The 25281-nt window shown below is 36.8% G+C and overlaps 1 long non-coding RNA gene across 1 annotated transcript; it reads right to left on the reverse strand.

Annotated features, from left to right (window-relative positions):
* Positions 1-474: 474 nt before the first annotated feature.
* Positions 475-6796, reverse strand: LOC126066336 (uncharacterized). Its single transcript, XR_007515064.1, has 3 exons — positions 6692-6796; positions 1823-2068; positions 475-1334 (listed from the first exon to the last, which is right to left on the reverse strand). It is a non-coding gene; the product is annotated as an uncharacterized LOC126066336 (long non-coding RNA).
* Between the last annotated feature and the right edge of the window lie 18485 nt (positions 6797-25281).

The raw sequence follows: 25281 nt of genomic DNA on the forward strand, positions 1-25281 counted from the left end.
TCTCATGGCAAAGGAGGCAGTTGTTCATGGGGGTAATCAGCCATATATTCCATATCCTCCTCCTACTCCTGTCTCCAAGTAGAGACCAATTGTTGTGCCTTGGATGGCCGCTTGCAAGCTTATAAGACCCCAGGTACTATGTATCAAACTAGGAGATAGAACAGAGGCACTAAACATCTCATTAGGCCAATTAATTGGAATGTCCCATGAAATCATGGCCCTAAACCTACAAAGCAAGAAACCAAATCCTATGAGGTTTTTGATTGTACAGCCTCAGCAGCTATTCTTTTTTTTTTTTTTTGTCATTGTTGTAAATACACCTAACACACAACTTTTGCCAATTCAACTTTTTACAGGTGTACAACTTATTGACACCAATAACAATAATCAGCTGTGCAACTCTATACTTAATGCAATTTTTCCATCACCATTAACCCCCCCCTTTCCCCTCCATCCTGCCCCTGGTAACCACTGATAAACTTTGTTCTCTATACATTTGTCTTTTCTTGTCTTTTTATATAAGTGAGGTCATACAATATTGGTCCTTTTCTGATTGACTTATTTCACTCAGGATAATGTCTTCCATTTCCATCATTATTGTAGCATGTATCGAAACCTCATTTCTCCTACTGGCTGAGTAGTATTCTATTAAATGTATGTACTACACTTTGTTTATCCATTCATTGATTGATGGGCATTTAGGTTGTTTCCACCTTTTGGCTATTGTAAACAGTGCTGCAATGAACATTGGTATACAAGAGTTTGTTTTTTAAATAATTTTAAATGAATGGTCTTCAAGGTTATGATTGTTAAGTTGCTTCTTAAAGAAGTTAAAGTGACTCAATGATTACATTCAAGTATGGGTGATGCCAGCATTCTCTTCAGTCCATTTCCTATGGCCAAGGCTGTATCATCCAAAGAGTTGGATGTGCCATACTTGAGAAAACAGCAAAACATGTGAGTGCTTCTGACGTCTGGCGGAGTGTTAATATTCAAATAAGGACAATATTCTGGAATATCCTCAGTGGAAGGTATACAAGAGACCATGTATTCCCCCTAGAAATTCAACCCAGGCTAATGCACTGATGATTTGAAGGGAGGAGAGGATGTTTTGTTAACTGTCTGTACCAGGAACCTCCTGCCAGGGCTAAAGCTGAAGCCCTTTAAGGACCAACAAATGCTACAGGAAGATCACTTCTCTAGGTAGGCAACAATTCCAAATGGAATGGCTCCTCTCTGGCTTAGGTCTTGGTCTGCCAGTGCGCAAGCGAGCACAAGAGTAAACTCCTTTATGAAGTGTTTGTCTCTATCTTCATGGTCCTTAGTTTTGTCATCTGTGCAGTAGAAAAAAAGAAAGTAAGGCTTTTGTGAGAATCAAACTATATAATACATTTAAAGTGCTCAATTTCTAGCATAGAGTAAGCTTTAGAAATACTAGCTGTTATTATTATTATTAGCTAAATATTACCTATTATTATGATCACATACTTGAGGCTTTTTAAAAAAATTGACTGAATAACCCAACCAATGGATAGACTCCGTTACTTGTGCTTGTTCACTGGTCAGGTACGTACTGACACTAATACGTAAAAGATATACACATCTATCAGTTGTCTTCTACTTTTCTTTAAAGAGTAAGAAAGTATGGTGCACATGTGGCGGTCCCATGTACTCAGAAAAAAAAGAAAAAAGGAAATATATTTATATCAATCAAAAACTAGTGTTTGTAAGTAAAAAATCTGAAAGTCATTGGCTTTGAAGATAGTTCTGAAAACCAGGTCAATACTTCAGATTTTTAATTGTAGTTTTATAAGATACTCACTGCATGATAGATTTCAGGCTGTTTCATGTGTCCAGTGTCATTCAAGGTTGCAAATAAATTTGGCCTTTCAAAAAAGCAAGATGAATGACAAAAATTCTCTGACATACAGCACGACTTTTTAACGTCTTCCAGGTTAGGCCTGACAAAAGTTCAGTGATACCATCAAGGCTATCAATCCATCTGTAAGGACACACTGCAGTCTCTTCACGAATTAAATACGATGTTTGCAAGAGCAGAGTTGTGTTTCTGCGTGTAGGACAAAAAAAGGTCTGTTAAATCAGCTACACAAATAAGTATTGATTCCTACCTTTCAACAAAGTTTGTGCATTTGGGCTCCTTATATTTGATCATTTGCCTAAAACTTGCTTCTCTTCTAAAATCATATGATCCATTTAGTCTATGGTTATAGAGTTTTAGTGATAGCTTATACTGCTTTCTGGAATATAGCAAATAAACTGAACCGAGGTGACCACAACCTAAAGAGGCAACCTAAGAAGGGTTTTGCTTTAACTCACATCTTTCTCTGAACTAAATGTGTTTTGTCCAATTTAGCATGTGTGTTTTTACATTGTTTTCAAAGGATTTTATGTTTGCTCTGTGGAAATTACCCAAAAAGTGCACACACATCTTGTGCATCATAGTCATTTTCAAACCAATAGGTTTTGCAAAGTGATGACCTAAGCTTCTTATAGCAATTAGCTTTTATAGAAAAATGGTCGATTTCTCTTTAAGTCTCAGGGTTAATGTAATCCTCTATTGGTTAAGGTAAGATGTGGCATTAATCAGCATTTCTAGAAAAATCACACATACCCAAAATAATTGGGAAATGCACTTAAAATAAGTGCTAGGTCTTTATGACTTCAGTGTTGAGATTATAGAATTATACATGAACTATACAGAGAATTCTTGCCTTTTTAAAAAAAAAAAAAAATTTTTTTTTTTTTTTTTATAGGGGAGATCTGGGTTTGACTCCCAGACAATGTACCTCATGTGCAACCACCACTCATCTGTCAAGGGAGGCTTGCATGTTGCTGTGATGCTGAACAGATTCCAGAAGCACTTCCAGACTAGGATTAGGAAGAAAGGCCTGGCAATCAATGTCTGAAAATTGGTCAGTGAAAGCCCTGTGGATTACAAAGGTCTGATCCACAACCAGTCACATGTATGGCTCAGGACCAGGCAGTGTTTTGTTCCATTGTCATGATTTGGAGTCCCACTCTACAACAGCTAATAACAATATTCTAAAGATAAATCTGTTCTGAAGCATTTAGATAATGCCAATGGAATACATTCTATACATGGTTTTAATTTTAGTATTTTCCTAAAAATAATGTATATGTGCTTTCATTTTCAGACTTGAGCAACTTGTCGTATTCCTAGTCACTACAGAACAAACCAAGAAGCTCAAAACAAAAATCTTAGTGTTTGTTTCTCTTCTGAGGCCCAAACTATGTTCCTTCTTATACAATTCATTACTAGTGGTGGAGAGAGAAAGTAAAGAGGAATATGGAAATGTGTTAGACTATTGGGCGAAGTATCAGAGGAGATTATTCATTAAGAGCTAGTGACTGCCCTCCTCACATGGTCACTCAATAAAAAGGAAGAATCAATAACAGCTATAATGGAACAAAACGTTGGACTTCAGGCTCTGAAGATACAGGTTGGAGTCCCCATTCCACCGCTTATGCAAGATACTGCATAATTAAGTCCACATTTGTGAGTCTCTTCTTATTCACTCAAAAATGTATACGAAGATCTTCAAAGAAATATTGAGAAGCATAAATATGTTAATACTTATGAAAATGGCATGTAAACTTTGAAACCCAACATAAGTGCAGTCTCCAGTATTAAATACAATTTTTTTAGTTTTTCTTTCATATCGCCACTAATTGACTTTTTTTAAAAAAGATTCAGTAGGAATTCATCTAATAAAAAGAAGCACAGAAAGGCTAGCTATATTTTGGTAGGGGGAAAAAAACTTACATTAAGTTGTGGATACTTTAAATAAGTGAAACCACAGGCACTGAAAAAAAGCCATTATATAGCGTCCATTTAATGCAGCACACATTTCTAGAGATATATTTGTTAAGAATTTTTTAAATAAAATTATGAAAAATAATCATGTTAAAGTTACTAACTTAAAGTTATGTCAATTTTAAGCTTATATCATAAAAAAACATAGCTCACAAAATTTGCAATAATCAGTGAAATTAAATAACTATAAAATTATTTAACCTCTCATTAAAGTCCTTACCTGTTAATTATTAGGACAGGTTTAAAATATTTTGAAGTGTTTATAAGGTATTTATTAAATAAAATTTTCAATTGGGACAAATAATTACATATTATAGTGACATGATCAAGACTATGGGGTTTGGATTGGATATGAATCTTAGATTCTGTAACTTATCTTCTTTATTCTTCAGTTTTCTCATCTATAACATAAGAATAATAACAATCATGCCTGCCCCATAAGGTTTATTGTGTGGATTAAATAAATTATTGCATGTAAAATACTTTGAACCCTTTCAGTCACATAATAAGGGCTCAACAAATGTTATTACCTATTGTTACTACCTTATAATTTGCCAAATGTTAATTACACATAAAATTTGTTCTTTTTCTCTTCTATTATTTGGGTCTAATTTATAGCAAGCAAATCTTCTAAGGGCAATTATCTTTAATTCAAATTCTCTATGCAGTTTATATCTATAAATAGCTTTCCCAAAGTAACTGCAAAAATAGCTCCATTGAGTGATGTGCTGGGATGTTGCAAGGTTTTAGACTGCGGTCTTACTGATTTATCAGCAATTCTCCGTGAAGGTGAAAGGCCACAGACAAGTCTACAACAGAACTGACAAAAATATGACAAGGAAGTCAAACTGGTTTGCTTTTTTCGTCTATATTTTTCTTAAGATATTCACTGTACGAATTAGACATGATCAATAATTATAATTATGCATTACATATTGCTTCACATCATTAACATTTACACCATATTTTCAAATTCAGGTTTCATTTGAACTTCACAAATTGGGGAGGTCGATAGAGCTGGCCTTATTATTACTATGACAGGCTATATCTTTTTGAGTTGGGGTATTCATGGTTGAGGAACTTATATCCCAGAAGACTATTAAGAAATCACATGAGCCTCTGTAGCCTGGAGTAAAATATGATGTCTTAAATCTGTCTTTAAACTGGAGTCTCAGACCCTCTTTCATTCATGCATCATTACAGGACAATGGTAGGAACAGATGTCACATTAGTGCTAATACTGTTTGTGGGACACATAACACTGATCTATCCTCCAACATGTCAAGGAGATAAATTTTAAATGTAGCTCTTCACTTATTGGCAGAGTGCAGGCCCCCTGATGATGTAGAAAATGATGCAGGCCAAGGTATGACAAATGCTGATAAATGCTAGATTGCAAATTCAACTCTTGATTCACATTTTACAAATAAGGAAACTGAGGCTCTGAGAGATTATATTATAGTCACTCATCATTTTTTCATTTAGCAAATATGTATTGAACGTTTTCTCTATGCTGGGTCCAAAGGGCTCAAGGATCATTATTTTTTTTGTTTTTAAGACAAGACCTCATTTTCATGCTCAGTAAGCTTACTGGGTAGTGTGGGAGGTGTAATTCAACAAGTTGCTGTGAATGAACCGCAGCCAAGGCTGAAATTCAAACTCACTAAAATCCCAGCTTTCTAGTTCTGAAATAGCTTTACTCTTCTCTATTTCCAAGTTGCCTACTCAGAAATTATTGCCTCATTAAAAAAATTTATTGTTTCCCTTCTCTATCTAAACTGCTTTATCATTTTAATATGGTTGGAAGTCATTACTCAGATGATGCCATATATATCCACCCAATCATTGTACAGCCAGCTTCGTCAGTTATGAAAGCTGATGTGTTTATGATCCCATTAAACACTCTCTTATTCTTCCTTCATTTAATTTCCAACCATAAACAAAAAACTTCACCATGCCAAAAAAGAATTCCCGCCCTTCAAAATATTGATTGGAAGGAGAAAATTCGGCAACACATTCATGTAACATGGAGATACTACTTAAAGCTGAAGGAATAGTTATAAATATTCTGAAGGACAGTATTAAGAGACCTGGCTGTGGAGTCAGAATAGGTTTTAATTCCAGCTCTACCAGTTATTAGTTGTGCAACTCTTCCTGTTACTGTTGCCGTATAACAAATCACCCCAAAATGTAGTAGCTTAAAACAGCATCAGTCACTTTACTCTCTTGGCTTCTGTGGGTTAGGAATTTGGGGAAGGCTTGACTGGGTAGTACTAGCTCCAGATCTCTCATGCAGTTGCAGTCAGATGGTGACTGGAGCTGGAAGGAGGGGCAGCCAGAACACCTGGGGGCTGGTCAAGCATCTTTTTCTCTTTCTTCTTGTAATCTCAAGCTTCCAGATGGCCTCTCACGTTGGGCAAGTTTGGGCTTCGGGGCAGTTAAAAAGGCAGTATGGTAGCTCAGGCCTCCACACAAGTGTTTTACTCATCATGGTGAATCATCCTATCTGACATAGGCTTTGAAGTTGTTCAGTGTCACTTTTACCACAATCTACTGGTTTCAAGCAAGTTGCAAGACCATTCAGATTCAAACAAAGGGGAATCTGACTTCCTTCTTAATGTGATAGTGACAAGATCCTTGAAAAGCCCGTGGAAAGGGAGCTATCTTTGGAAAATAAAAATCTGACACAGTGACCCTGGTCAAGTGACCTGACTTTTCTGTGCCTCAGTTTTCTCATCTTTAAAATGGGTATAATATGTAGCACTTCAAAGGGTTTTCATTGCTGATATCAGATAAAACTTGGGTGAAAACAGAAAATACCAGGAAGATGTTAACCTGTGTTTTATTGGCTATAAAAAGGCATTTGACTACGTGGATCATTACATATTATGGATAAAATTGCAAAGAATGGGAATTCTAGAACACTCAGTTGTGCTCATGAGGAACCTGTAGGTAGAACAAAAGGCAGTTGTTAGAACAGAACAAGAGGATAATGCATAGTTTAAAATCAGGAAAGGTGTGAGTCAGCATTGAATTCTTTCACCATACTTATTACATCTGTTTGCTGAGCAAATAACTCAACAAACTGGTCTATATGAAGAAGAATGAGGCATCAGGATTGGAGGAAGACTCATTAACAACCCGTGAAATGCAGATAACACAACCTTGCTTGTTGAAAGTGAAGAGGACTTGAAGCACTTACTGATGAAGACCAAAGACTACAGCCTTCCGTACGGATTGCATCTCAACATAAATAAAACAAAAATACTCACAACTGGACCAATAAGTAACATCATGATAAAAAAAAAAAAAAAAATGATAAACACAGAAAACACTGAAGTTGTCAAGGATTTCATTTTACTTGGGGTCACAATGAACACCCATGGAAGAAGCAGTCAAGAAATCAAATGATGCATTGGGACAATCTGCTAAAAGTGACCTCTTTAAAGTATTGGAAAGCAAAGATGTCACTTTGAGGACTAAGGTGTGCCTGATCCAAGCATGGTATTTTCAATCACCTCATACGTATTGGAAAGCTGGACAATGAGTAAGGAAGACTGAAGAACTAATGTCTTTGAATTATGGTGTTGACAAAGAATACTGAATATACCATGGATCACCAGAAGAAAAACAAATCTGTATTGCAAGAAGTACAGCCAGAATACCCCTTAGAGGCAAGGATGGCGAGACTTTGTCTCATGTACTTTGGACATGTTATCAGGAGGGACCAGTACCTGGAGAAGGATATCATGCTTGGTAAAGTAGAGGGTTAGTGAAAATGAGGAAGACCCCCAACAAGATGGATTGACAGAGTAGCTGCAACAATGGACTCAAGCATAACAATGATTATGAGGATGGCACAGAACTGGGCAGTGTTTTGTCGTCCAATGAGTGGGAAGTGACTCAATGGCACCTAACAAGAACAACAAGGTTTTTTGGATTAATGCTTAGAATAGTGCTGGAATATTGACTGTTGCCCCTTAAATTTCCACTATTATTAATATCTTCAATTCTCAGCACTAATATCATCTCTTCTGTGAAGTCTTCATTATTCACACTGATTCTTTACTCTCTTCAGGCTTGCCATGGCTTTGAAATTACCTCTTCTCTAACGCTTTTTCAGATTTTATTGAGATCACGTGTTCATGTGCAAGAGCAGGAACCAGAATTGTTGTCCAGGAATACAGGTTGTTTATCAGAAGGATGACTCAGTCCAAAGTACAGGCACAAACAACAGTGATGACAATGCAAATTAAGGGAGATGGTGAGGACAAGGCAGGATAATGCAAAATGAAGGCAGGACGAACATGGGTAATAAATGTCTGATTTCCAGTTGGCTTTACTCTTCTGTCAAAACGCTAAAGGTTACAATCACCTTAATAAAGGGTTGCAGGAAATGGTGGAATTCCAGATGAGACAACAGAGTCGTGAATTAGAAAACTCTGGTCTCAAATTAACATCTAGAAAGTAGACTAAATTTGTTGGAATAGTCTAGCTTGCATTTTAACTAGCTCTCCAATCACTGTAATTTACCATGCAAAGTGTCCATAATCAAAAACATTTGCTGAAAGAAAACTGCAGTTGAGAGTGAACATAAACTCTGAACCTGTAAGTGATGTAACTCCACAGCATTCTACCTCTTTTAGAAAAGAAATGAACATTAATGTCAAATTTGTTGGTTTTAATGCAGCAAAAACATCTTTCCCTGGGTATCAGATAGAAACCTACAAAATTTTTAGCAACAAGAAAGACTGCCACCTCCTTTACCTGACATGAATATGCCTTTAAATCACAGGGGAGTTCTGCGAAATCATAAGCAGGACTTGGTCTCCTGCACTAAGGTAATCATTTAAATTAAAGCAAAAAGAAAATCATAGTACATTAAAATTTCAAAAAGCCATTTGTGAATAATACAGTCCTACAGTTTGCTTCATTCCGCTTATTTTTCCCCCCAGCACCCACAGATGTTTAAAAATGAATTTTGCGGTTAAACTCTAGGAATGTCAGATCTCAGAAACAACAGCCGAAGAAACTCTAATTAGCTGTGATGAACGTTGATTATAGAGTGCGGGTATAACAATGATTACAAAAGAAAAAACGAGGTGACGCATCGGTCCCACATACCAAGTGTGGTTGTGTAATTAGAGAAATTTAATCACAGCAGGCAAATGTGATGTATTTGTGTTTGTACCATTTTGTGAATTCACAGGCAGAACTGTCCTCAGAAAATACAAAAGAAATAAAAGCATTCCTATTTTACATGCTTTATCTCTAAACCATTTAATTCATAAAGGTTCCCCCCCCCCGCCGCCTTTGTCTACCTCCTCCCTACATTCTTCCCCCCCCCCACAGAAAACCTATTTCTTTCTCAGCAAAATACTCATCATTATTACCATATTAAGGTGTTCTTTTCAAATGTCCCTGGCTCATTAGTATTAATAGAAGGCTCACACATGTTCCTAGGGAAAAACAGACCCTATTTTATCTGAAACACTTGACTTTAAAGATGCACTCCCTCACTTGTTTCTGAAAGGCAACAGGAAGTAATAGCTGCACCTAAGGATGAAGCCATGAACGGCACTCACGCACTCTGGTTCTGAGACATTAGGCAGAGCCTCGGTAATTCATGAACAAATTCCAAATATAAGAAGTTACTTGGTCAGCTGAACTCCTGCAGAAAATTCTGTAACCTGTTAGGTCGCAGGGTTTATCTTGAACTAGAGTCTGGCTTGCAGCTGGCTGTCTTTTGATTTTCTGATTAAGTAATGGATGAGAAGAAGGGTCACCCAGGCAGCACAGAACCAAAAAAAAAAAAAAAAAAAAAATCCCTCATAGAAATCTTGGCTGGCCCACTTTATTCCCAGCGAGAGATTTCTGCTTTGCATTGATTACTCATAAAGCCTTTTCCCTAAGCAATTTTTTTTTTTTTTTGGCTACTGTTGTTCTATAATTAGGTGTTTATACTGGAATTAGGAACAAATATGAAAAAGGTATACTTCCAATACATTTGTAAAAGGCATCTGAGTTATCGTTGAAGTTGGATTAAACTATATAATTTATCATTATGTCAGTGTATCTGTGTTTGCCTTGGAAATGCAACTTAAGAATAACAAAATAGAGAAATAGCATGACTCATTAGAAGGTCACACATGCACACACACGTCTTATACGTTAAAGTTTTGTGTAGCTTCTTTAAAATCTATATATAATAAATTTTCTGGGCTCAATCTGATACAATGCAAATAAATTCACCCATAGGATAATCTTGCTTAAGATATTCAGAATGCCATCATCCCACAATTTAAACTGCAGAAAACTTTCTCTTTATTGCAAAATAAATTTTGTTAAAAATACATTGTGAAAATGGGAAGAAAGCATACTCCATTTTTACAAAAAAAAAAAACTTACCAACCTGTGCTAAAGAACCTCAGTCAAAACAGACTTCCCAATTCCTTTTTGTAGGCATAATCATAAAAGAATTAGGTGTTTCCCCTCAACTCTGCCCCTCCCAAACACATACATAAACCACATCTATTTGATTAAAGTTCTATATTTGTGAGTTCAAATGCCTATTGGGACAAGGCTGGCAACACAGATAAGTAAAGTGGGGGCTAGATGTAAAAAAAAAAAAAAAAAAAGATCTGTATAAATTGTGTGAGTGGTGAGCAAGGGTAAGATTGTTGACAGAAAAACAAGCCCAATATTGTCAGATCTACTATGTTAAGAGAAGCTGTAAATCTGGATTTTTATATGACATCTCTCAATCTTTAAATGATGACTGAATTTCTAATGGATCAAAGGAAGCATTCTTTGGCTTGATTTCTCTCAACTGGCCGCCATTTTGCAAACTGTTCCATACTATGGCACTTTCCGTATTATCAAGGAGGGGTTCAACCACAGTGACAGGCTATGGCCAGAGGGTGATAGAGGTGAACCTTGCAGAGGGAGACAGAGGTGAATCTGGCAGATTAGAATACCACCCCCAATTGCTTCATGGTAAAATTTGCCTGAGGTTTGGGGGGGCACTTCAGATTAAATGAAGCTAAATCCATTTGGAGATCAGTGGATGAGCAAAGGGGAGAAACAGTTTGGGGTGAGAGAAGAAAAGGAGGTGCCAAGAAAGGCTGGTGGCTACAGAGGACATTGAGGGTCCAAAGAAAACTCGTTCACCAATGAAAAAGGGATCACATGATTCCGTTAAGGGTAGGTGCCATGTCTTAATCCCAGTGTTTATGTGTTCAGTGAACCAACCTGACTTCAAATGTTATTCACAGAATGAGGGAGTATAAAGTTTCAGGAATTGCACGGAGAATGAATGATGCTTATGCCAAAGTGAATGTCTCAAGTCACCTGTCTTGACAAAATCATAGCTACCTGGTTGGGCCACAAAACAAGGGCCTGATAAAGCATGGGCCCCTTTGAAGAATTTGACTGTCACAGTAAATGCATATTTTGTTAGCTGATAAATGAATACTGGGACAAACCAGGTTTACAATTTAAAAGGTGACATAAATTACTATGTAGTAACATGGCAACTGAAACGTCTAAAGGAGTATTTGCTAAGGATCCACAATTATCTACTTTACTGGTATTCCCTGTATGTTTAAATATGAGAATGAAAATGAAAACCTTCAATTTTATCTTAATGTCCTTCAGCACTCTTATCTTTAACTGTAGGGATGTGGTATATATACATAAAAGAGAAATGGGGCAAAGCTTCTAGAACCAAACCATTAAATGGGAAGAACATCCTTTCAATAACTTGAGAGCTTTTCTTGAAGCCATGTTCTCATCACCTTGACAACCTAAGAGGACTGCAGAGGACACCTGGATGAGGGAAGGATACTCAAAAGCATGTTGAGCATGAGGTCACCAGGAGGATGGACTGGGCCTAGCTACATTATTCAGTTTACAAGACAAGCAAGGGCAAAAATAACATCATAGCCATCTTCAAGGTAAGAGAAAGTGACACACCATTTGCTGAAAGAGCCTGCTATTTAGAAAGAGAAGGAGAAGTGGATGCCTGGATTGGGAAGCAAGGTCAGGCTAATAAAAGCAGTAAATAGAAATTGTCACTCTGTGTAAAAAAATCACTTAGATTGCAAATCAAATTACTGGTAAATTCTAGGGCTACCTTGCAAAGCTTGAACTATAAAGGAAGGACGAAAGATTCATATTCCCCATGGTCCTTCCTGAGTTAGCTTAAGGTCTCTCTCACAGTTCCAGCATAATATACTTTTAAAAGTAAATGGCATTCAAACACTGTTTACATAAAGAACTCATGCTTACCTGACCATAATCTTGGCAGGCTAGTATAATCTAGATATTCCAAAAAGGAAAATGAAGCTCAAAAAGTTAAATTACATGCCTGTGGTCACAGAGCTGGTAAGGAGAAAAGTCAAGATTAAAACCCAGTAAGCTTTCAGGCACTTAGCGTAATGACATTTTAATTCACTTATATTTTTGTGTTGTGTATGTATATATATTTCCAGTGTTCACCCAATTGTCTGTTATGTTCTTGATCTTGGTCATCATCAGTTTGATTTCTCTGATTGCCCCACTCAGTCTAAGGCACCTAACATATCATCATTCCCAGATCCTGTTTTTGCAGGGCAAGTTTCCAAAGAACTGTTAAGAGATTTGCTGGCTTGCTTACCCAAACGTACATGGCAGAAACAAAGACAATAGGAATAAAAAAAAAAAAAAGGTCCTCAAAATGAGCTAAAGGAAGTGTTACAAACACTGCTAAAGCGACAGGACTGAAGAAAGTCAGGGGAACAAGAGCTTGCAGCCGAGTGCAGAAGATCAGGAAATTTAAAGGCTAGAATGTTCAAATTTTAAAGAAACCAGTGAATTTCAGAAAAATGGAGAAAAGCATGCATACGATGAGAATTCATTTCCACTTACTGTGCTTGTATGTCCCTAAAGGAGCATCAGGGAGAAGCAATGAAGCAAATGTACCTTTTGTGTTTAAACATCAATTTTGATTTGAGATAGATACTTGTCTTTCACGTATTACATTTTTCATAACTAGAAAAGATTGGGAAAATAAACTCTCTAAACTGTTTATGAGCTAAATACTCTTTTGACTTTTAAAATAGAGAAGAATTTCAATAGGAGTAAAGGTTTTCTAGATAAAAGGGAGAAAAAAACACACATTGTGCTTTGTTAATTTTCTTTAAGGACTAGGGTCTTTCAAAGACATAATCCACTAGAATCTGGATCCATATTTAAATAATCTTTAATAAAAAGGAAGAAGAGAAATATGGCCTAAAATAAACACACACACACAGAGCATTAGTCGAGAAGAGACTTGCTTTTCTGATGCTTGGGAAATGAGAAGTCTCTCTTACCTTTCACCTGGAGCTTCATCTCCCAAATGACAGAGCCACTACTGATAACAATCCTCACCATCTGATGTCTAAAAGCTAAAATCCAAGTAATTACCATTGTTGGTGGTTAAAGAGCTCTGTTTAGAGGAAGGGAGGGAGCTGGACTGAGATCATTATAACAACTTACAATTCTTTAAACTGCTAGTCAACCTGTGTGTCTTTGAAACTAGCATCTAAAGCATTTTAATTGTAGAGAAATTCTCGCTATAAAATTTTGTTACTAGTGTATCGGCAAATCAGTTCACTTTTGCATATAAACTATAAGTGTCCTTCCGTTTGATCTCCTCCTTCCTCCCACTACCCCCATTAAAAAAAAAAAAAACCCATAAGCCACTACAATGTGAAATCCCTTCTGGCTGGGGACACATATGACTTTAAAACTTGACTCATGGTAATAATAAAGAACTTTCTATTTTCTCTCTGTGCTTTTCTTCCAGTTTTTTTTTTTTTAATGCAAATTAAAAACTGGTTCCCTCCTGAGGTTAGAAAGGAAAGCCAAAGGATCTCCCAGTTTACCTTTCTCATGGCCCTTCTGAAACATCTGTTGCTTGGGAAAGTGGGCTCATTCACAGATCAGATTATTTACTTAATCCCAAAATGAAAGATAAGCCTGCATATCTAATAGTAAACTTCCCAGGCTTTGTACTCTGGGGCTCCTTGGTTGGGAAACTGCCTTTTTAGGCTCTCTATTCTCAGCTATTTGATGGTCACCTGAAAGCCACTGATTTCACTGTTGACACATGCTCATCTTCACTGTCCGTTACTCTTATAACGCAGTGAACTGCTCATAGCTTTAAAAACACTAGAAATAATACTGCATCTTCCTCTAGCTACTTTTTAACTTTTATCCTTCTGTACCCCCTGTCTCATCCCTATATTCTTTACATCTCTAGAAAGTTCCTCTTCAAATGTCTTCAAGCTGACAGTTTCATCATTTTCTGAAAAAATACATTCTCAAAGTCATCAAGAGCCTCCTTACTGTGAGCCCAATGGTCTGTTTCCTAATGTAATTCACCTGGAACCATACCAGATCAGAAAGGAAGCTCCTGAGTTGATGCCAAGTTCTTTAGGTAATACAAACACTGTCTCCTTGTAGCCATCTTTTCTATCTGCTATGCCCATCTTATTCCTGTTTTCCAGACTAACTGTCCTTAAAAAGTATTTGCATCTTATCACTCTCTGGCTCTCATATGGTCAATAGCTCTCCCTCAATGATTGCATCAAATCTAAACTCTTTGGCTTCCCTTGCGTGGTCCTCTGTCAGTTTGTGCACAGAAGTCACTTCTTGAGAACTAAGTTTAAGCAAGATTAACTTGACAATTTGTAGGCTGCAGCCATTCCCCGTGAAGAATGAGCATATATAGGAAATAAGAAGGGAAGTAATATTCTTTATTTGATTTTAGTTTTATTCATATTTAATCTCATATTTCAAGTTATCACACATTAGAATTTCAGTCCTTATAAGAGAAAATAAATTACTTGAAGAGAAAAAAAGGCCTGTGATAGCTGAGGGGTTTATAATCCCATTCTGATAAAGCTATTTATTACAGTTTCCCCCAATCTCCTTATTTTTAGGAATCCATCGATGGCTAAGAGTGATCAGATGCAAAGCTCAAAACTACTCACACATAAGTCTATGGTTACCACATATAACATAGGGAAATGGTTACCGTTATCAAGTCAATTTATTTGTTAATACTTCATTAGTTTCATGTTAATATTTCTTTCTCAAAGCCTAGTTCACACAGAATTTCATTACCACTACCATTCAGGTGTCAAATCTCTCTCTGAAACAAAACAAAGGAAAATCTTTTATAAGAATGGGTCTTTAGTTTTCTAGACAAAAGAAACTGAAAAAGAAGATTAAATCTTCAGTGGTTTAACTCACAAGGCAGATGCACAGGGAAATAGTATTATCCACCTTTTAAATTGCCTAATTAGTCTTGGGAGTTTTTTTTTTTTTTCTTTTAAGTCTGTCCAAGGCAAAGGAATTCCACACCCATTTATGCTAATGTTTAATTTCTAAAGAGTAGATTTAAGTAAATCTTCCATTGGAAGAAATAAATCACACCGGTGCTGAGGAAGCTCTATTAAGATACCATCTGAAAGATCTATACAGCCTGGAAGTGAAATACACACATTTTTAAAAGGATAAGTGTAGGAAAAAAATGTATGTTATGCTTTATGGTGAATATATCCACCCAAATGTTCAAGAGCTCCGGGATTTACTCTCAAGTAACAACCCTGACTCTTTAAACATTGTTTATGATGGTCAAAGGAGAACATACACACAGAGTTTCAATACAAGTTTATCTGTCTAGTAGACTTCCTTTTGAGAGTAAAACACTCTTAAAGCATCATTTACTTTTGCAAACAGCATATGCTCACCATGTGGAGCCATTCTTGTTAACACCAAAGTAGCAATTTGAGTTTAACAGCTTGGGAGCTCTGTTTATAATAATAATATGTGATGTCAAGCCCTCGGCTTCTCAGATGTCAAAGGTGATCATGAACATAAGTGCAAATTCCCAAAATCTGCTTTGCTGGGAAAATGATCCTTGCCAAGGCCAAAGGAACCAGTAAAAAAAACAAAAAACATGGTCTCTAACTTCTGATAAGCCTAGGAATTGTCTTTCCAGTTTCACTGCATCACCTTCATCTGGTTCTAATGTATATGCATATGTCCAGTGGATTAGTTCCCCTTGGAGGAAATTTTTTTTTGTCTTAATAGCTCGAGATTTTCAATGAAGTATCAATGATCTGATACATATTGTTGAAAGTTTTATATTATAAAATCTGTTCTCTTCTTTCTACATGAGCTGACTGTTTATTTTTTGAGCACCTTCAAGCCTTCTAGCATTTCAGAATAATGTTTAAAACATGGCATTATTAAGAAACTTTAAGGTTACAGCTGTGAAAACAGACCTATGTCATTATAATCAGTGAGAATGTCCCTTAACTGGGATTTCAGAATATAAAAGGAGCCCATGCAGAGAATTGGCAGGATAAAAACCGAAGACAGAAAAGAGAGAAAGAAAGGCGAAAAAAACCCATTAAGCAAAGAGAGGGGTGTTTCTATTCTTGACAGCCCATTTAAAATTATGAAAATGATTCAGTATTTGAGTAGAAGACTTTTATTGGGGGAGGAATGTGTGCTTACTTACTGAATTGGCTTGCATAATCATTTGATACATTTCATATAATAGAGCATTTATTCTTTTCTATTTTAGATGGTTATTTGTTGTTGTTAGGTGCCGTCAAGTCGGTTCCGACTCATAGCGACCCTATGCACAACAGAATGAAACACTGCCCGGTCCTGCACCATCCTTACAATTGTTGTTATGCTTGAGCTCATTGTTGCAGCCTCTGTATCAATCCACCTCATTGAGGGTCTTTCTCTTTTCCGCTGACTCTGTACTCTACCAAGCATAATGTCCTTTTCCAGGGACTGATCCCTCCTGACAACATGTCCAGAGTATGTGAGATGCAGTCTCGCCATCCTTGCCTCTAAGGAGCATTCTGGTTCTACCTCTTCTAAGACAGATTTATTTGTTCTTTTGGCAGTCCATAGTATTATTCAATATTCTTCGCCAACACCACAATTCAAAGGCATCAATTTTTCTTTGGTCTTCCTTATTCATTGTCCAGCTTTCACACATATATGATGTGATTGAAAATACCATGGCTTGGGTCAGGTGCACCCTAGTCTTCAGGGTGACATCTTTGCTCTTCAACACTTTGAAGAGGTCCTTTGCAGCAGATTTACCCAGTGCAATGCGTCTTTTGATTTCTTGACTGCTGCTTCCATGGCTGTTGATTGCGGATCCAAGCAAAATGAAATCCTTGACAACTTCAATCTTTTCTCGGTTTATCATGATGTTGCTCATTGGTCCATTTGTGAGGATTTTTGTTTTCTTTATGTTGAGGTGCAATCCATACTGAAGGCTGTGGTCTTTGACCTTCATTAGTAAGTGCTTCAAGTCATCTTCACTTTCAGCAAGCAAGGTTGTGTCATCTGCATAACTCAGGTTGTTAATGAGTGCCTTCCAACCTGGGGGGCTCATCTTCCAGCACGATATCAGACAATGTTCTGCTGCTATTCATAAGGTTTTCACTGGCTAATGCTTTTCAGAAGTAGACTGCCAGGTCCTTCTTCCTAGTCTGCCTTAGTCTGGATGAAACCTGTCCTCCATGGGTGACCCTGCTGGTATCTGAATATTGGTGGCATAGCTTCCAGCATCACAGCAACACACAAGCCCCCACAGTACGACAAACTGACAGACACATGGGGATGGTTATTTACCTATCTAATATTCCCATAGACTATAAGCTCTTCAAAGTGCCAGAATCATGTTGTTATGGGTTGAATTGTGGCCCCCCCCCCTCAAGATATGTGTTGTAAATCCTAACCTCTGCCTGTGGTTATAATCTCCCTTGTGAATGGGTTGTCTTTGTTATGTTAATAAGGCAGGATTAGGTTATGTCAGTGTGGATTAAGTTATGTTTATTACTATGTAAATATGATGAAGCAGGGTTAGGATATATTTTGAGTCAGTTTCTTTTGAGATATAAAAGAGATTAAACAAGGAAGTGAGACAATCAGAAATAGGGGAAGAGAGATGCCAAACCGTAAAAGGATTGCCCAAGAGCGGAAGCTCAAAGAGAAAAGAACCTTCCTCCAAAACCTACAGAGAGAGAAAACCTTCCCCTAGAACTGGCACCCTGAATTTAGACTTCTAACTTCCTAAGCTGTGAGAAAATAAATTTCTGTTTGTTAAAAAAAATAAATAAATAAAGCCACCCATTTATGGTATTTCTGTTATAGCAGCAGTAGATGACTAAGACATATATTGTATGTATCCTACAAATCCATCATAAAGTACATAGCTGATATTCAGCATGTTTGGTTATAAATAAATGATGGAGACTAGATATAGGGTAGGAACCACATTTTTGGTCAGACTTAGATACAGAGGTAGGAAACTATTTTGGGAGGAAATACATTAGTCCATGTAAGCACTTCATTAATGGAAAAAATACTCAATATGCATTAACATGTTATTGTAAAATGATTATAATTAATAAGCACACTGTGCAGCACTCATTTGGGGAACCCTCAACTCTCAGGAAAGATAGCCTGTAGTTCAAAAGTGTGTGCTTTTCCTTCAAGGCACTAAATGCCCTGGCATACCGGAGCAGTGAAAGTAGACTGTATTATCATTCATGTGGTTTGGTTTTGTAGAATGGGTGTACTGAAAAGTAGAAGTTATGAAAAAACTCAGAGATCCTCCTGAAAGGGTAGCTCAGATAAATCCAAACTGGCTAGGAAGAAAGAGGCTCCAATTATAGGCTGAGGGACTGGGAAAATGGTATTCAATTTTAGCAGCACCATAGGCATTTCCTTTCAACATCGTTTACTTGTGCTGGCTTGTCAAATTTCCCAGTTCTTTCAGTGTCCATAGGGGATCTTCCTCATTCTCCCCAAGGTCAATAAACCATGTGTTCTCCTCTTACCTTCTTCTATCTCTTCCATCCTAAATGCACTCCCTTGAATCTGTTCCCCTTCAAACATGGTTATTTCCTTTTCCTTTAGTTTCTTTTTAACCCAGACTAATTTTAATCTCCAATTCTAACCAACCCTCCACTTCTCAACCCTCTGCAGCCCCAATTCAGCCTCCATCACTCTACAGGCACTGCCCTCACTAAGGTTGCCAGTGCCCTCCTCATTGCCAAATCCACAAATGTTTTTAGCCCTCATTGCAATGAACTTCTTTGTTGCATTTGATGTTGTTAATCCCTCCTTCCATCAACATGCAGAATAGTTGAAAATAAAAGGCTAGTTGTAAGGATTAATAAAAGGAAAGTGTTTAGTACAGGCTCTAAAAATGCTTGTTAATATCATTGTTATTTTTTCTCAGTTTCCGTTGTGATTCCACTTTGTATGTTTATTCTTTACAGGCTGGTGTCCTTTACCCAGTGTCCTGCTTACTTACCCACACGCTCTTGCTGGGTAACTTGGCAGTCTTTTGATTTCAACAATTGTGTTATGACCGCCAAATCTGTATACCCAGCTCAGTGTACCACTAAATCTTTATATGTAAGTATATAACTTCTTGATGGAGGCCCCCATCTCAAATGCCAAATGTTTTGGCGGGGGGGCGGGCAGGGGTAAAATCAATCTCTGATGAGAACCACTGGTCTACTTACATATGGCTATTTATGTCTTTCCTCAGGTGTCTGTGAACTTCCTGAGAGCCAGAACAATGTCTTATTCATCCCTGTGTCCCCTAGGCATTACACAGAGCCCTTCACATACTAAAGCTAAACCTACAATTCTCAATTTATATGATCGTACTTTACCAGGATGGGATATTTATATCCTTCCAATACAATAGTCCCTGTATAGGCCATTACATTTAGGCTTGCTTTTTTTTTTTTAAAGGGAAGAATCTAGAATGCTTCAATAATGAGAAAAATACATGTCAAGTGGATGGTGACTAAAATTTTGAGATAAGAGCACATCGTTAAATTTAGAAATCAGATGAAACTTTACTTCAGAGAAGATTTGAATAATAATATATTCTATTACAGGAACATTTTTTTTTAATAACCCAAGGAAAGAAATGGGAACTCCTAAGATTTCACAGCAACCTAAGTCTAAGACTTAGAAAAAATAATAAATTACTGGGGCTGCTATGTTTGAAGCCATCACATCTATGGGTCCATGTCAATTTATAATGGCAAATGTGCCACAGAAACAAATTTGTCATTGGAATTTTCAAAGCAATAGATATCACAGTCTGGTGGCAGTTGATGGAGTTATGGATCACACCCTCACAAGTCTTAGGCCTAATTTGGGGAATGTGATATGTGCAGTGCACATTAGCTGGGACCTTCAAATTCTTTCAGGCTTCACAAACCAGACCACATTGGCTGAATTACAGAACATACTTGCTGCATTACAATAAGTTGTCACTGTAAGCCACCCCTCAGCTGATTGTTAGGGACAAATTAACTAGCTGAAATCAGACTTTTAAACCAAGGTAATAGAAGAGAGTGGAAATGAAGATCAGTCTTAAAATAATTTTGATCCCAGAATCATGATGTTCTCCATAGCTTGAAGCCATGAAACTATTTAAATGGAATGGGATTTACTCAGAATGCCATAAAGTAATAGATAAATTATGAAAACCTCTAGGTTCCAAAAAATTGTTCATTATTGCCCTCTATTTTTAAAGCTCTTTAGTTGTGGCTGATAATAGCCCTACCTTCAAAGAAGTAATAATAGTCTCTTATAGAGAAACACGATTACAAAATGATCACAAAACCAGGCAGAATATGAAAGAACCATGATAGAGGAAAAAGTAAGTGCCATGGGGATTTCAGAGTAAGGAGATATCATCCCTAATAAGAGGACAGCAGGATTATTAAAGATGAGGTGGTATGAGTAGAAATTGAGATAGTATATGTTCAGGAAAGCATCATAACATTTATTTTTTAACCTATTGGAAAGCATAAAACACAATGCTTGACCCACAGTAGGCATTCAACAGACATCCACTTTCTTCCTTCCTATAAAAATTCAACAGACATCCACTTTCTTCCTATCTATAAAAAAGAAAAAAAATTTTTTTTTTTTTTCTTTTATAGGGGTCAGTAAATCTAGGGGTAGAAGAAACAATGAATCTACTGTTAATGAGCTGAGGTTTAGGGACTTGATTTGTTAGTCAATAGAAAGTCAACCAAAGTTTTTGAGTTGAGAAAACCCTGATGACCTGGGATTAGATTGAATGATTTGGCTTTTGTGTTTAGAGTATGATGCTAGAAGAGACTGGAATTTGGATGATCAGTTTGGAGAATATTAGACTGGCCCAAGTACAAGATTATGGGGTTCTGACTGGCTCATTCTTAGTAGGAATGACATACAGGCTGCTAGAAAAATTTCAAGTTAAGCACAGATAACTTGGTAGCTAATTATATAATGAAGAATCATCAAATGGGAAAGCTCAGTGGTAAAGTGTGGAGCTTTTTAATTGGTAATGGTGGAGCCATTAACAATAATAAAGATGTCAGTATAATTTTCAAAAAGTTAGAAACATGACTATCATGCAAATATAGAATGAACTTTTATACAACTCATTAATTAATAAGGGAATTAGTAAGATACACACAAAAACACACGAGCACACACACACACAGGCAATCAGGAATGCTGAAGATAATTCGCTAAAAATTGGAAAACTGCTCAATATCATAAAGGGTAATGAAATGATTTGGCTTATCTTTTCCATAGTAGTATAAAATCAAATGTGTCTCTATGAGACAAAACATCGTCGTATTGCTGTGAAGAAGAAGACACAGCAATAACTATCAGTTTTCCACAACTTAACTTCTACCCCTACTAAAGCTGTAAAATAACCTAGTCAATTGAAAGAGTGCACACACCTGTTGAATTGGATAATCTCCACAGGGTCCCCTAGACAATGCCCAGCACTCCACTGAAAGGACAAACAAGCTATGAATCTCTTTTGTCTATTTTCAAGTCTTGGACTATTTTTTCTATTAATAAATACAGGAGAAGCTATTTTTCCATTTCAGATACATTAAATATGCAGTGTCAAAGAAATGTTCAGATGAGATAGTCCAGAATGCATTCAGAAACATGAGCTGGACATTAGTGTTGTGACAAGTTTCAGGATATTTTTTAGCTCTGCCAGCTTGATCTTTCCAAATACCTTATCAGTAAGCTCATAAAATTGAGACACAATTATAGACTGGAATTTGAGGCAACTGTGAAAGGTCACAACCTTGAAAACCCTATGAGGCACAGTTCTACTCTGCAACACATGGAGTTGCCACAAGTTGGAATCGACTCCAGGGTAACTGGCTTGGTTTTTGGTTTGGCTCAGGACTCCACACCTTTTCCTCTAAATACTTTGTTAACAGTCTACTTTACGGTGATCCCTGTGTCTAACAGGCTTTAAAATCTCGGTTCTCTGTCCTTGAACTAGATCCTCTCTTTTACCTCTTTGATGCCTGGTAGTTATGTTTCCTCTCTGGCATCTGGACCTCAGCTTCTCTTTTGCTAGGCTAGCTCCTTGGACCAGGGTTCAGCTAGTAGTTCTGATAGGAAATACTTGCTCCAGTCTAGACCTACCACTGAAGAGTCCAATTCCCATCTTAGTCACTTGGCTGATGCTTAGGCAAGCCCTGCTGCAAAAGAGAGAGGCTGGATAAAGAGATTTGAGTCACCCGTACAGAGATGAAATTTCCCACAGAAATAAATGTCATGATTTCCCATTTTTTCTCTAGCCTTTAACTTGTCCTGTGATTCACTGTCACTGAGTCTTCTTTTCTTTCCTAGCTGTATCCTGAGTACTTGCTAGGTGATTTGCAAATAGCTCTGGGAGCCTCTAACTAAAACAGTGTCCACTCATTCGCTCATCCATTCTTTTACTCATTCATTCATTTGTTAAAGATTACTAAATGTCTCATGTGTGCTAAATGCTGTGCTAGGTGCCAGAAGGATAAAAAAAATACACCCTGGACCTCCGGAAACCTAACCAAAAAAGGTAATAAAGCAATAAACTTCTGACCTTTCCTAGGTCTTCACGTGCCTGCTAAAGGCCCTGCACATAAAGAAGCCATCTGTCAAAACAGACTAGGCTGTAAGCCTGAAGCAGAGCTAGAAGCAGAGCTGAGCCTCAAGTAAGTTTTCCTTAGGTCAAGTCTAACCATCCCCTCTGAATTTTGGAAAACCATCAGTAGAACTTCTACATTTCCAGTCATAAATATCCCACAGTCTTACCTCAAAGGTCTCAATTTCCACATAGAGTTTGCAATGGTGAATTAACTGACATTTATGCTACCTTTTTAGCTTTAAAATTACTTGATTATATTTGTAATACAAACTTAAATGCTATATGTAAAGAAAAATATCAACAGCTTTTATTTCTCCAAAAATAAATGTTCGATCTAAATCTCTCATTTATTCAATAATTTCAAAGCACTTCTAACAAGAAGTACTTTTACAGAAGCTTATTTGATCAGAGATATGTTGAACAACTTCACCAAACTGACTGGGAAATTTGTACAAGAGACAAGAAAAGCATAGATGCTTCTTCATATTTGATATAAGCTAAATGAAGGAATATAAATTTCCTCTCAATGAACACTGATACGTCTCAATTAATATGAAGAATTGGACATCAGCGTCCCAGAATGGAGATAGGATTCTGTGGCCAGTAAGTGACTGGTAAGCAATTTAAATTTTAAAGCAATAGAAAATGACCTGGTTCTCTAAGCTCTCAAAGGGACTACAGATGCCCAAGAAGACCTTCCTGAAAGACATTATTTATTCGAGGGTCCTTCAAATCTCAGTTCAGTAACTATCTTGATGACCAAATGAAACTCTGGAGAACTGGGTAATAGCCATGTCTGAAGAATCTCTACTTCACCCGATGCTCCTAGAAGAATGGTAGGACCCGCCAGTGTGCTCCCCTACTACCCCAACCCTATCTCTGTCAAACTCCCTCCTAAAAAGAAGTTGTTTTTAGTTGCTACAGAGTCAGCTCCGATTCATGGTGACTTGATGTATAACAAAACAAAATATTGTCTGGTCTTGTGCCATCCTCACATCTTCCATGTGTTTGAGCTCATTATTGCAGCCGCTGCATCAATCAATCTCATGGAGGGTTTCCCTAATTTTTTGCTGACACTCCACTTTACCAAACATGATAAGGCACAAATAGATCTACCTGTCCGTCTATCTATGTATCTATCTTGGTTGTTGTACTTTTTGGGGGTAAGCCAACAAAAGATTTTAGAAAAGAAAAATTTCTCTTTCAACTTACCATGGTAAGAAGACAATAATAACAAAGATACCTCAACAGCTAAAGAAACAAACAAAAAACCTTGTTCTGTTAACCATGTCTGATCATTAGTAATGCTTTGGGGAATGGACTCAAATGAGCAAAAAAAAAAAAAGATCATAGTTATTTTGAATAATGTCCTTCTGCATCTTTTGCTATAGATTTTTTAACCTCTGCACAAGTCCTTATTGATACAGACATAGTGATATAGTACTATTATGAACAACCCATATTTAAATTATCTCAAAGTTCACGTATACCTCAATATGTGTTGTTCTATCCTATAGCACACAAAAAGAACCGGTAGGTAGCTTTGAAAATATATATAGATATAATAAAAAGAGGGGTGCATTTTCCAAATTTACCAAGGTCATTAACGCACCACATGTAAATGGTCTTCCATTTATCAAATGCCCTGGAGAAATCAGGGGATAATTGAAATGATAGATGAAGAGATGAATCTCTAAGCTAATGGGCTGTATATCAATGAATCAATGTCACATTTCTGAAAGATTTTGGAAAATGGTCATATTCTTTGCTTATTTTTAGAGTTTTTAAGCCCCAGGAAGGTAAGCTGTAGGAGGACTAAAACCTGAATTAAAAAGAGGCTCCATCCATCCAAAAGAAACATTTCTGCTATGATTTTTCATATGATTAATTTGCATTTCCTTACTCTAATTTTAGCAGAATTTATCATTATCTCCATTTTTTGGTATTTGCACTGCCTTTCTTTTTTCTTTTTGGGAAATCATCAGTTCATAAATTATTCCACCTGGGGAACAATTCTCCTACATCTTCTCTCTGACAAAGTTACAGGGACTTTATGTAAGAAAAAAAAAAAAAACGATTAGCGCGCTGAAAAAGATTTAAAAACGGAAGGTTTTTTCAATTTGATTAAAAATAAAGGAAGAAATAAAAACTTCTTTATTAATAATAAAAAAAAGAAATCATTAGAATGTACCGGGGTGACTCCAAAGTTAAACTCCCCAAAGAAATTATTTTGTAGAGCAGATTGGGTTTTTTTTTTTTTTTTTTTTAAATCAGGCATAAACAAAAACAAAAACAAACAAACGCGTTGCCACGGAGTCGATTCTGACTCATAGTGACCCTATAGAACAGAGTAGAACTGCCCCATAAGGTTTCCAAGGAGCAGCTGGTGAAT

This window comes from Elephas maximus, chromosome 23 (assembly GCF_024166365.1).
Source record: "Elephas maximus indicus isolate mEleMax1 chromosome 23, mEleMax1 primary haplotype, whole genome shotgun sequence".
NCBI lineage: Eukaryota > Metazoa > Chordata > Mammalia > Proboscidea > Elephantidae > Elephas > Elephas maximus.